This window comes from Enhydra lutris, unplaced genomic scaffold (genome assembly GCF_002288905.1).
Source record: "Enhydra lutris kenyoni isolate GAN:26980312 unplaced genomic scaffold, ASM228890v2 scaffoldscaffold12, whole genome shotgun sequence".
Classification (NCBI taxonomy): Eukaryota; Metazoa; Chordata; class Mammalia; order Carnivora; family Mustelidae; genus Enhydra; species Enhydra lutris.
The window spans coordinates 67,126,214-67,135,644 of record NW_019154096.1 but is presented as its reverse complement, the minus strand read 5'-3'; the positions used below and the strand labels follow the sequence as shown (position 1 = coordinate 67,135,644).

The 9,431-nt window shown below is 41.1% G+C and overlaps 1 protein-coding gene across 1 annotated transcript in view; it reads left to right on the top strand.

The window, feature by feature from the left end:
- The window catches only part of LOC111145147 (heat shock protein family A (Hsp70) member 12A), a 150,566-nt gene that overhangs the window by 253 nt on the left and 140,882 nt on the right, over nucleotides 1-9,431 (top strand). The gene's annotated exons all lie outside the window — the stretch shown is intronic.

Genomic DNA, 9,431 nt, shown 5'->3' with positions numbered 1-9,431 from the left:
CGTCCTGCCCGTCGCTAGGCAACGCAACGAGATTCCCGAGCCCCCTCCCCAAGATCTCGCGAGGCTTCCAGCCCTGGTTCTTGCCGCGGCGGGAGCTGCGCATGGCTTCTCTAACCTCCTCAGTCCCCTCCGTGAGGGTTTGGGCCCGGGGCTTGGGCTCCTTTACTCCCGACGTTTTTCCTCCGCCGGCGTCATTTTCCACCACTTTCCCCGACAATTTTCCTGATGGGGATAGAATTCATACTCTCAGGAAATGCCTTCTGCGGAAGCGTGGGAGCGGTAGCCCCGGCCTCCAGCAGGGGGACCGGAGCCTCTGGTGGCGCGTCGTGGTCCCCACGGCCCCGGGCCATCCTGCCTCCCCTTTCCCGCAACCCCCTCGTTGGTCGAGGTCGCTCAGCGCCTCCGGGTGGCGAGGGTGTCCCATGCCCGCCCACTCTTGGGGGACCAACATACCCTTACTGGTGGTCCGTGGAGGTACCAGGAATTCATTCATTCGCCCGTATTTAGCCACCTGCCCTGAGCCTAGCAGTGTGCTGGCTGGGCACGCAATGGTGTGCAGGAGAGAACCGGCTACCCAACCCCCATCCCCACTCCGGGAGATCAGTGGGAGGGAAAACCAGCGTGGCCCGAAAAAATTAGGGATGAACCCTGAATGGTTATGGCTTGGACAGGCCTAGTGGTGGGCAATGATATAGGCAAGACCTGAGAAGGAAAAGCGGGAATGTGAGACTTCATTGGGTCATATCCCTTCTCTTGCACCTTCAGAGGCTGCCTCAGTCCTGCCCTTTTAAATCCAGCTGCCACTTGGCTTCATTACACCTGCTACGTGTCATGCGCAATCAGAGCTTCTTGTGCCCTCTGCTCTAGATACTTCTGAAGAAATGGGCCGAGATGGACAGGGCGTTCTTGTTCTACTTTTGCCTGTGTGTGTTCCTGACTTGAGCAGATCACTTAAAACATCTGTGCTGTATTTTGCTCATCTGGAAAGCAATCCAATCTACTTTGCCTGCTTCACAAGTCACTTAGGATAAAATGAGAAAGTGAGTGAGAAGACACTTTAAAACTGGATAGGTATTTTCAGTAGATGCATGTAGATGTATAACAATATGTGATTCAGTAAATGCTGTTCTAGGAACCCAGACATGTACCTCTTTCTGAACTCCTTCAGTGTTGTCTCTGAATCTCTAATGGAACATCTCACTTTCTGGGGTGTGACAGATCATCATGGGCCTGCCTGATCCCCCTTGCTAGCTGGAAATCCCTCCATGGTAGGAACCCAGTCTGAATCACCTTCACATATCCCGCTGGGCCAGGCCCGCAGGGACGGAGCATGTGCTCTGCTGAATAGGTGTCGAGCAGACCTTTATACAAAATAAGTTCGTGCTATGGCTGCTGTTGTGTCCATTCCGTGTGTGCGCCTTTCCTCCTGTCCCCGTGGATGGAAGGGACCCCCTTCTCTGGGATGCCCGTCCTTCAGTGCTGAGCTGTGTCTCACGTCTGCAGAGAAGCCATGCTCCACACCAGCTCTCCTCACTTGGCCTTTCCTTTCTTCAGAACTCCTTCCCCACTTGGAGCCACAAAGCTCAGCCCTGGGGGATATTTTGACTCATTTGACATGTCAGTGGAAGGTTGGGAGTATTCTGGGATTGGACCACCACGTTTTGGAGTTGCCCATCTATAACCCACTGGCCTCTATGTCCCATGAGAACAGAGACTTGGTCAGTCTTGTTCACCATTGTGTCCCCAGTATATTAACTTACAGAACCATTGCTCAGTAAATATATGTTGAATGAATGAATGGATTTTTAAAAATATTTTATTTATTTATTTATTTAACAGACAGAGATCACAAGTAGGCAGAGAGGCAGGCAAAGAGAGAGGAAGGGAAGCAGGCTCCTGGCTGAGCAGAGAGTCCAAAGCGGGGCTGGATCCCAGGAACGTGAGATCATGACCTGAGCCAAAGGCAGAGGCTTTAACCCACTGAGCCACCCAGGCGCCCCTGAATGAATGGATTTTTACACATAATGAATGTTTAATAAATACTTTACTGGAAATGATTTGGAATTGAGTGAATAATGAATACACCAGGCTGTCTGGAGGAAGGGTTTGTTTTCAGTAGTAATGAGACGTCAGGATGGAAAAGTAGGGTGGGCAAGATGGATATGGTGTTTTAGGAAGTTAGCTGGTAGCAGTGGGTAAGCTGGGTGGGTGTTTAGTTGTACAGAAAGCAGGAGACACAGGTAGAAAATCATGTTGATATAAGGGCCTGAACTGCACTGGTAGGAATGGCAAGAGATGAATGACAGAGTTAATAGGAAGAAGGATGAAAATCATTGTGAGTGGTTGGATGTGGGTTGGGGAACCAAAGATGATGCCATCGAGGACGGCTTGTACAGTACTCTTGCAGTTGATAGAAATGGGATAGGTGAACTAGTGATGTGGTTTTGATGGAAGGAACACGATGCATTTGGTTTTAGAGGTGTGGAACTTGTGGAGCACTGGTGTCTCAGAGAAAAGGGAGGACTAATGGTATAGCGATAGCCCATCCACATGGAACTTAAAGTTGAAACAAGAATAGATGAATCCTCTGGAGGGAGAAGGGGGGGAAATCCTCTTGAAGCAAGGACCTAAATATTGAGGAAGGAATATATTTAGGACATAGGAGGAGGGTAAGGTGCTATAATAGGGCAATAAGCAAAAGGGCTTAAGGAAAAAAGAAAACGGTCCAAATCCTGAAGTCTAAGGCAGAGAGTTTTGTGTCAGATGTGCGTGGGTACATATGCTTAGAATAAAATTGGAAAGAGTACGCTAGCAAACTCTTGTGTCGTCCTTGGGTAGTGAGATCATTGGAAATTTTATTTTTTATATATTAGTCGTATCTGATTTTCCTAAAATGAATGTACTACTTGTATAACTTTGAACAATTACATGAAAATATTTGAAGGAAGATTATTACATCACGTTAAAGACTGAAATTAAAGGAGAATTAAAGACTGAGAAGAGATCATTAGAAACACAGTTGTTCCATTATAGAATCATCCCATCTTCTTAAAAATAGAACTATATGTAGGCTAAATAAATAGCTAAGACCATCATCCCTGTTTACTTCTGTCATTCACTCAATCAACAAATATTTATTGAATGTTTACCATGTGCCAGATGCTGTTCTGGGCACTGGGAAAACAGTAGTGAATAAAATAGGGAACATTTCTTCTCTTCATGGCACTTAGTTCTCGTGTCCCTCAATTCTAGCACTTACATGCTGGTGAGCCATCAGGACAATAAACTGCATTAAGTGTTTTTATGGAATTTATGTTTAATGAAAGCATTTTGAAAAGTTGGTATGCTAGGGGTTTATTAACATCCTATTAGTGTTGTCAGATTCAGATGAAATAAAATGACTATTCATGAATATTTCAATTTTCTTATTTTCTGTAGATATTAGAAGCACTGGGGTTTTAGCTGTAAAATAAATTCATGTACATGCCTACTGTATACATACTTCTCACATTCCTTGTTTTAGTACCATGGAGACTATATTTCCACTTCATATGGAGACTGAATGTCCAGGGGCACTCAAAGAACATCAGAGCTTGAAAGGGTTTGAGTGCTGCTAACCCTGAAGGTTTAAACAGGGGAGTAGAGGGGAAGGAAAAGTAAAAGGAAAGGCAAAGGCAAGGCTCAGGAGATAAGGAAAGTTCATATCCAGGGAGGGAGGGTAGGACTATACTCTCCTCTTTTAGATAGAGGACATAGCCATGACTATTGACTTCCCATAGATGGGGTGCTCACAGTGGAAGAGATGTATGGTGTTGGACAAAGGCCATTTGGGAATTAGGAGACAGATTGGAGTCCCAGCTGTCCCCAAGATCTAAACCTCACCAATCAAATGAATGGCTGGAATAGATCAGTGTTTCCTAAGCTTTTTGAAAATGAACACTCCTTTTTATTTTTTTTTAAATAAATATTTTTATTTATTTGACAGAGAGAGATCACAAGTAGGCAGAGAGGCAGGCAGAGAGAGAGGAAGGGAAGCAGGCTCCCTGCTGAGCAGAGAGCCCGATGCGGGGCTCAATCCCTGGACCCCGGGATCATAACCTGAGCCGAAGGCAGAGGCTTAACCCACTGAGCCACCCAGGCACCCCAAGACTCCTTTTTAACAGCAAAAAATTGAGGGGACCCCCGCCTCATATAATAGTGGCTATATGCAGTGAGTATGAATTCAGTAGTATGTTTGGAGCAATTATATTTCATTCATGTAAATTCCATACAAATGACAAAGACTGTGTTTATAGGCAAACCACTCTCCAGTGTTGGGTGTGTATTTGGTGGACATTTGGAATGGTGAGCCCCTTGCCCACAGTGTGCAGGCTTCTCAGGGAGCTCACCTGAGAACCATAGAGCCAGGTCTCCCCATCCAGGACCTCTTCTGTTTTAGCTCTGATTCAAAATAAAACATCAGGACATATTAGCCTAGACCTATTTGCTAAATGAAGACCCTTCATGGAGGAAATTAGTCATTCTTCAGGCTGCATTTCAAAAAGGATTTCTAAACCATGTTAGGTATTTCCTAAATGAATGAGGATAAAGAAGGATATATTTGTTCATTTTCCTTAATTCTCTGCAACACCTTTATATAAATTTGAACTTGTTTGCCATGACTTTAATGTTCAGAAGTGATTGTTTAGATGTTATTTTGGCTTTGCTCTCAAGTGCTTGTTAATTCTTGCCTACATTTGCCATCTGTGTTGAATATCATTTTTCATAGGGAACTAATGAACATGATTGCAGGTGCCTTTAATCATAGAGTCATAGAAACTGGAGACAGAATAGATGGAAATGTTGCCTTTTCCCCATCTAGAAAATGGGATTAATAATGTTACCCCTCCTCTCCCAGTTGTCAGGAATGAGAAATAGGATTGCCAAGCTAATTGTAATATAAAGAGCTGTAAATTAAATGCTAAGTAATCAGAGTAGGAATGATTTGACTAATAATAAAACGTTTTTTTGTAGTTTGATTTTTTAATTACCAATGTCTCCCACAGTAGTCATTACCTCTGTGCTAGAAAAACAAAAACCAGGGCAACAACTACCATTGATGGAGTACTTTTATCTGCCTGGGGTTTTCCTTGTATCATCTCGTTGAATCTGCAAAACCACCACAAAAGGTAAGTGGTTGGCCCAAGGTGGACACAGTTAGCAAATGGTGGAGTTGGAATTTGAACTCAGGCCCAGTGGACTCCAGTGCCCATGCAACCCTCCCCCCCACCCCCCGCCCTGACGCCTGCTACCACTGTGCTCCTCTGCCTGTCAAATCTGAAAGTCTTGTAGTCAGATCCTGTGGTCTCATGCCAGTGATTGCTAGGGACTTGGCCATCCTTTCTGGAAGAAGCCAGTTGAGTTGCTCACAACTCAGCTGTGAAAGGAGTTCACAAAGGAGAAGGAGAAAAGAGAAAGGAGCCTGGGTAAATGGTGTTAAGCTCTGGGTCACCGGTTCTCAGTCTGGGCTGCACATTAGAATCACTTGGGGATTCTACTAGATTCTGGTGGGATCTAAGCTCTGTTAGAATTTAAGCACCAGGAAGAGGAGGGTTATCTATTCACTGTTGTATTAAAAAACACTGATACCTGGGCCCTATCCCAGACCTATTAAATTGGAATCTCCAGGGGTGGGGCATACACAGAGGTATTTTTTTTTTATATGTATGATATTAATGTGGAGCCAAGATTGAGAACCTCTGCTCTAAGAGATTTCTTCATGGATCATGTCAGATACAGAATGGTTAAGGCTTCCCCCAGGAGTGATTTGAGAGTGGATACAGCTAAGAAATGTTGAGCCTTGGAATCAGACCATATGGGTTCAAGCCCTGGTTCTTCCAGTTCCCAGCTCTATGACCTTGTAAAAGTTACTTGACCTCTCTGAGCCCATTTGCTCATCACCTAATATTTTCAATGTCATAGGATTGCTATGAGATTAAATTTGAAAATCCATGGAAACTTCTTCCCACTCTGCCCAACACATAGTAAAGGATGTCATTATTACCAAAGAAATTAAGGAGAAGGAAAATAACATTTTTAGAGTTTTGCTGTGTTTGTCTGAAAACCTTAATTTAGCTTTGGAGAGGAATTCAGGAGGAATTGAATTAAATGATAAGGGGACTTCCCCCACCCTTTAAAAACAGTATTACTGACCTTTTAAGATAATCAGACCTCCTGGTAATCTATCACTTTTGTTTTAACCTTTACCATTTGCTCAAAATTATAGAGTTGATGCATTATTTCTCTCTTGTTTCCCAAATAAAGCAGAAAGCTGGAGCCATGGTTGTAATGTGAGTGTTCAAAGCTGGCATCCTGTCAAAGGCTCTTTTAGATCTAGCCTTCCGGTCATTTGTTGTGAGGGCTTTGACACTGAAAACCGAAAGATACTGTTGGAGATGCTCTTGCTGGCAGTTTAATTGGTATTTTTCAGGATATAGACACACAATTTCTATATATGCAGAATGAAATGGGGAGTAGGGCAATTATCCAGTGAGATTAGATAGTAAAAAAAGGGGAGGGGAATCAAGCAAAAGAAATTCTTTAAAGCAAGCTGTTTTGCCATTTTTGAATAGATACTTCTCTAACTTTGTAGAAGTAGATAAACTTAAGAGTATTTCTGTGACCTAATTACAGGCTAATAAAGCAAAATGAATACATATAAAATACCCCACAAAGGCCAGGTTTTCCAATTTGTACTTCTTAATATAACAGCAGCAAAATAAGTATAGGAATTGCATTTATTGCGAATGAAGGAAATGCTAAATAAACATCTTTCCCACATAGGGGGCAGCAAAGAAGAAAGAGAGGAGAAATCCCAGTAAGAGGACCAGTAAGATGTTTTACTGAGTAATGACTGAAAATGTTTTCTCTGTAACTGCTGCAAACATTGATTTGGTTAGTTTCCTGTCCCCCGAGAGTGGTATGCCCTTCTATTTCGTTGTTGCACTTGAATGAAAGCCAATAAATTGTTTGACTTTTGTAATTAAACTGAAGAACTTGATTGAAGGGGATTTTAGCTTCCCTGAAAGTGTGCTTTAAGTTAATCTACTTAAGAGGAATTATCTATTTCTTATTAGCGAAATCAAAATACTCTGTGCCTTTATAACTGATGATTTCTACGGGCCTGGTCATGAATCTTATGGTAATGGTAAAATGTCAAACGTTATTTGGGGAATTTAGAAACTTTCAGTTGTCAAAAATTTAGGACTTGAGTTTTAACATTTGTTGTTGGCAAAATGTGGAGTCATATTTGTTTTCTTTTTCTTCCTTGATTTGCAATTTTTTGGGATCATGCTTACGATATTTGAGAATTTTTGTTTCTTGAATTTTTAAAAAAAATTGTAGTCATAGATGCAGATGAGAATTAGTTCTTTTGTGGGAGTAATTTTAGGGAGTAAATTTCCAGGAATTTTTAGCAAAATCATTTTAGGCAAATTTTTCAGTATGGATTTGATTTAATTGCATCACTTTTATATATGACAATCATATATAAAGTACTACCGTTGGAGCCCTATATACTTCCAAAATTATTTAAGGTGACGTTTGTGAATGAATCTCTAATGCCAATCTAATGTATTAAATTTTTGCTTAAAAAATACACAGAATTACATGTTAACAAGGGACAGTAGATCTGGTTTTTAATTAAATTCCACTTATATTTTGTGACTGTGCATTCAAAACCATAGGTGGATATTGTAGAAATAAAAGCAGTAATGATCAGAATTAGTTTCTTAGAAAAACAATGTTTTCATTAATACTTAAGGAGAAAAAGAGGATGAAAGTCTCAAATGTCATTTCTAGAGTGGAAATAATTTTAATGTGTATTTAATAATGCCTGTCTTCTGCTTGGGCTACAGTCAGCATAACCATCTTTAAGTGGTACAGTTTGGAGATAGGAAGGAAAAGGGAAATATGAGAGAATCTAACACAGATGTTCTCAGGAGTAAAGAATGATGGGTATTAGGATGATTTTGTGTAAGAGAACTTTCACTTGAAATAAAAATTGAGGCAAAGTGAGGTTGAAATTAAAGTATCTGGGTGCCTGCCCTGATCTCCTCTTCTTTTTGTGTACACAGAGATATGGCCAAAGGGATCCACATGGGTCACCAAGGATCCGCCCTCTGCCTCTGCCACTGCCCCTGTTGGTGGGAACTGGCCAAACTCCCAGAAGGAGCTACCCTTGTTCAGCAGCTACTGTTAGACTGTTGTAAAAATTTGAGTTGCTTTATAAACAGCCAGGTGATTTAAAATATCCCTGAGCCATTCTAGGTAATCATCTTTCCAAAAGTTCATGCCCAAATATTTGCACTCTAGGCTTAGGACCTTTATGGGAATTTGAAACTAGAGAGGACTGTGTACCAAACTCATGAGGCAGAGAATTTCTAGCAAAGAGCATCTCAGTTAATGTGAGGTATCTGTGCCTTTTAAAGAATTTTTCTACTTCTACAGCATTAAAAGTAGAGTTCCTGTTTGAGAGAACTAGTAACAAATTTCTTTTGGCTATAAAATTATTCCATGCCAACACTTGTTGGAATTTTTATTAACCTGTGGATCTGACCTAAACTTTGGCTGTCTAATCCTTAAATGCTTTCTTTTTTTTTTGCTAGCCAAGCTGACAGTATGCAGGGGGAAAGTAAGGCTTATGTACTGATTTTGAGAATACAGCCTCAAAGACTGTATTTTATAGAGCAAGAATCAAAGAATATGTTTGTAGAGTAAGAACAAAAACAACTCTTGTTTTAAAGTATTATATTTGAAATAACTATAACATGCGGGTATCAATTTATAAGCTTTAGAATGTATATTGTCCTATGTATCATATTCTATTACTTTACTGAAAATCCAGGCATTTTGAATTCTTGACTAAGACCATTGCAAGAAAAGTATCTGTTCAGTAAATAATTTTTACACATTTCTTATAAATCTGTTGTTGGAAAATAGTTGTCTTCTCTTGAGACAATTCTAAATGCAAAAGCAGGAAATGCAATCAAAACTAGGCATTGAAGATTTACAGAACTTTTCATTTGTATTTGTAATAGACTTTATATCCATGTATTATTTGTTATATGAGAATAGGAGGAATCACCATGTGTTGGTTTTTTTGTGTGTGTTTAACTAAAAATCACCATTTTACCTTCCCTAGTACATATTGTCTGAGTCTGACTTTAATTTACTAGGGACAAGCCTTGAACTTGTTACGCTCTTTCCAAGTCCTGATGCTAAGAAACAAATGCAACGCAGCTTGGCACAAAATTTGCCCCTTGCTGGTGGGTCAAAAAATGTCACACGCATGAGCCTGTACCCTCTGGGGCAAAGGCTCAGGTACCACATCAGGATCAGCCCCTCTGATCACCCTGTTTCTGAGCAACATCCCCTCGCTCTCCGAATTTAGA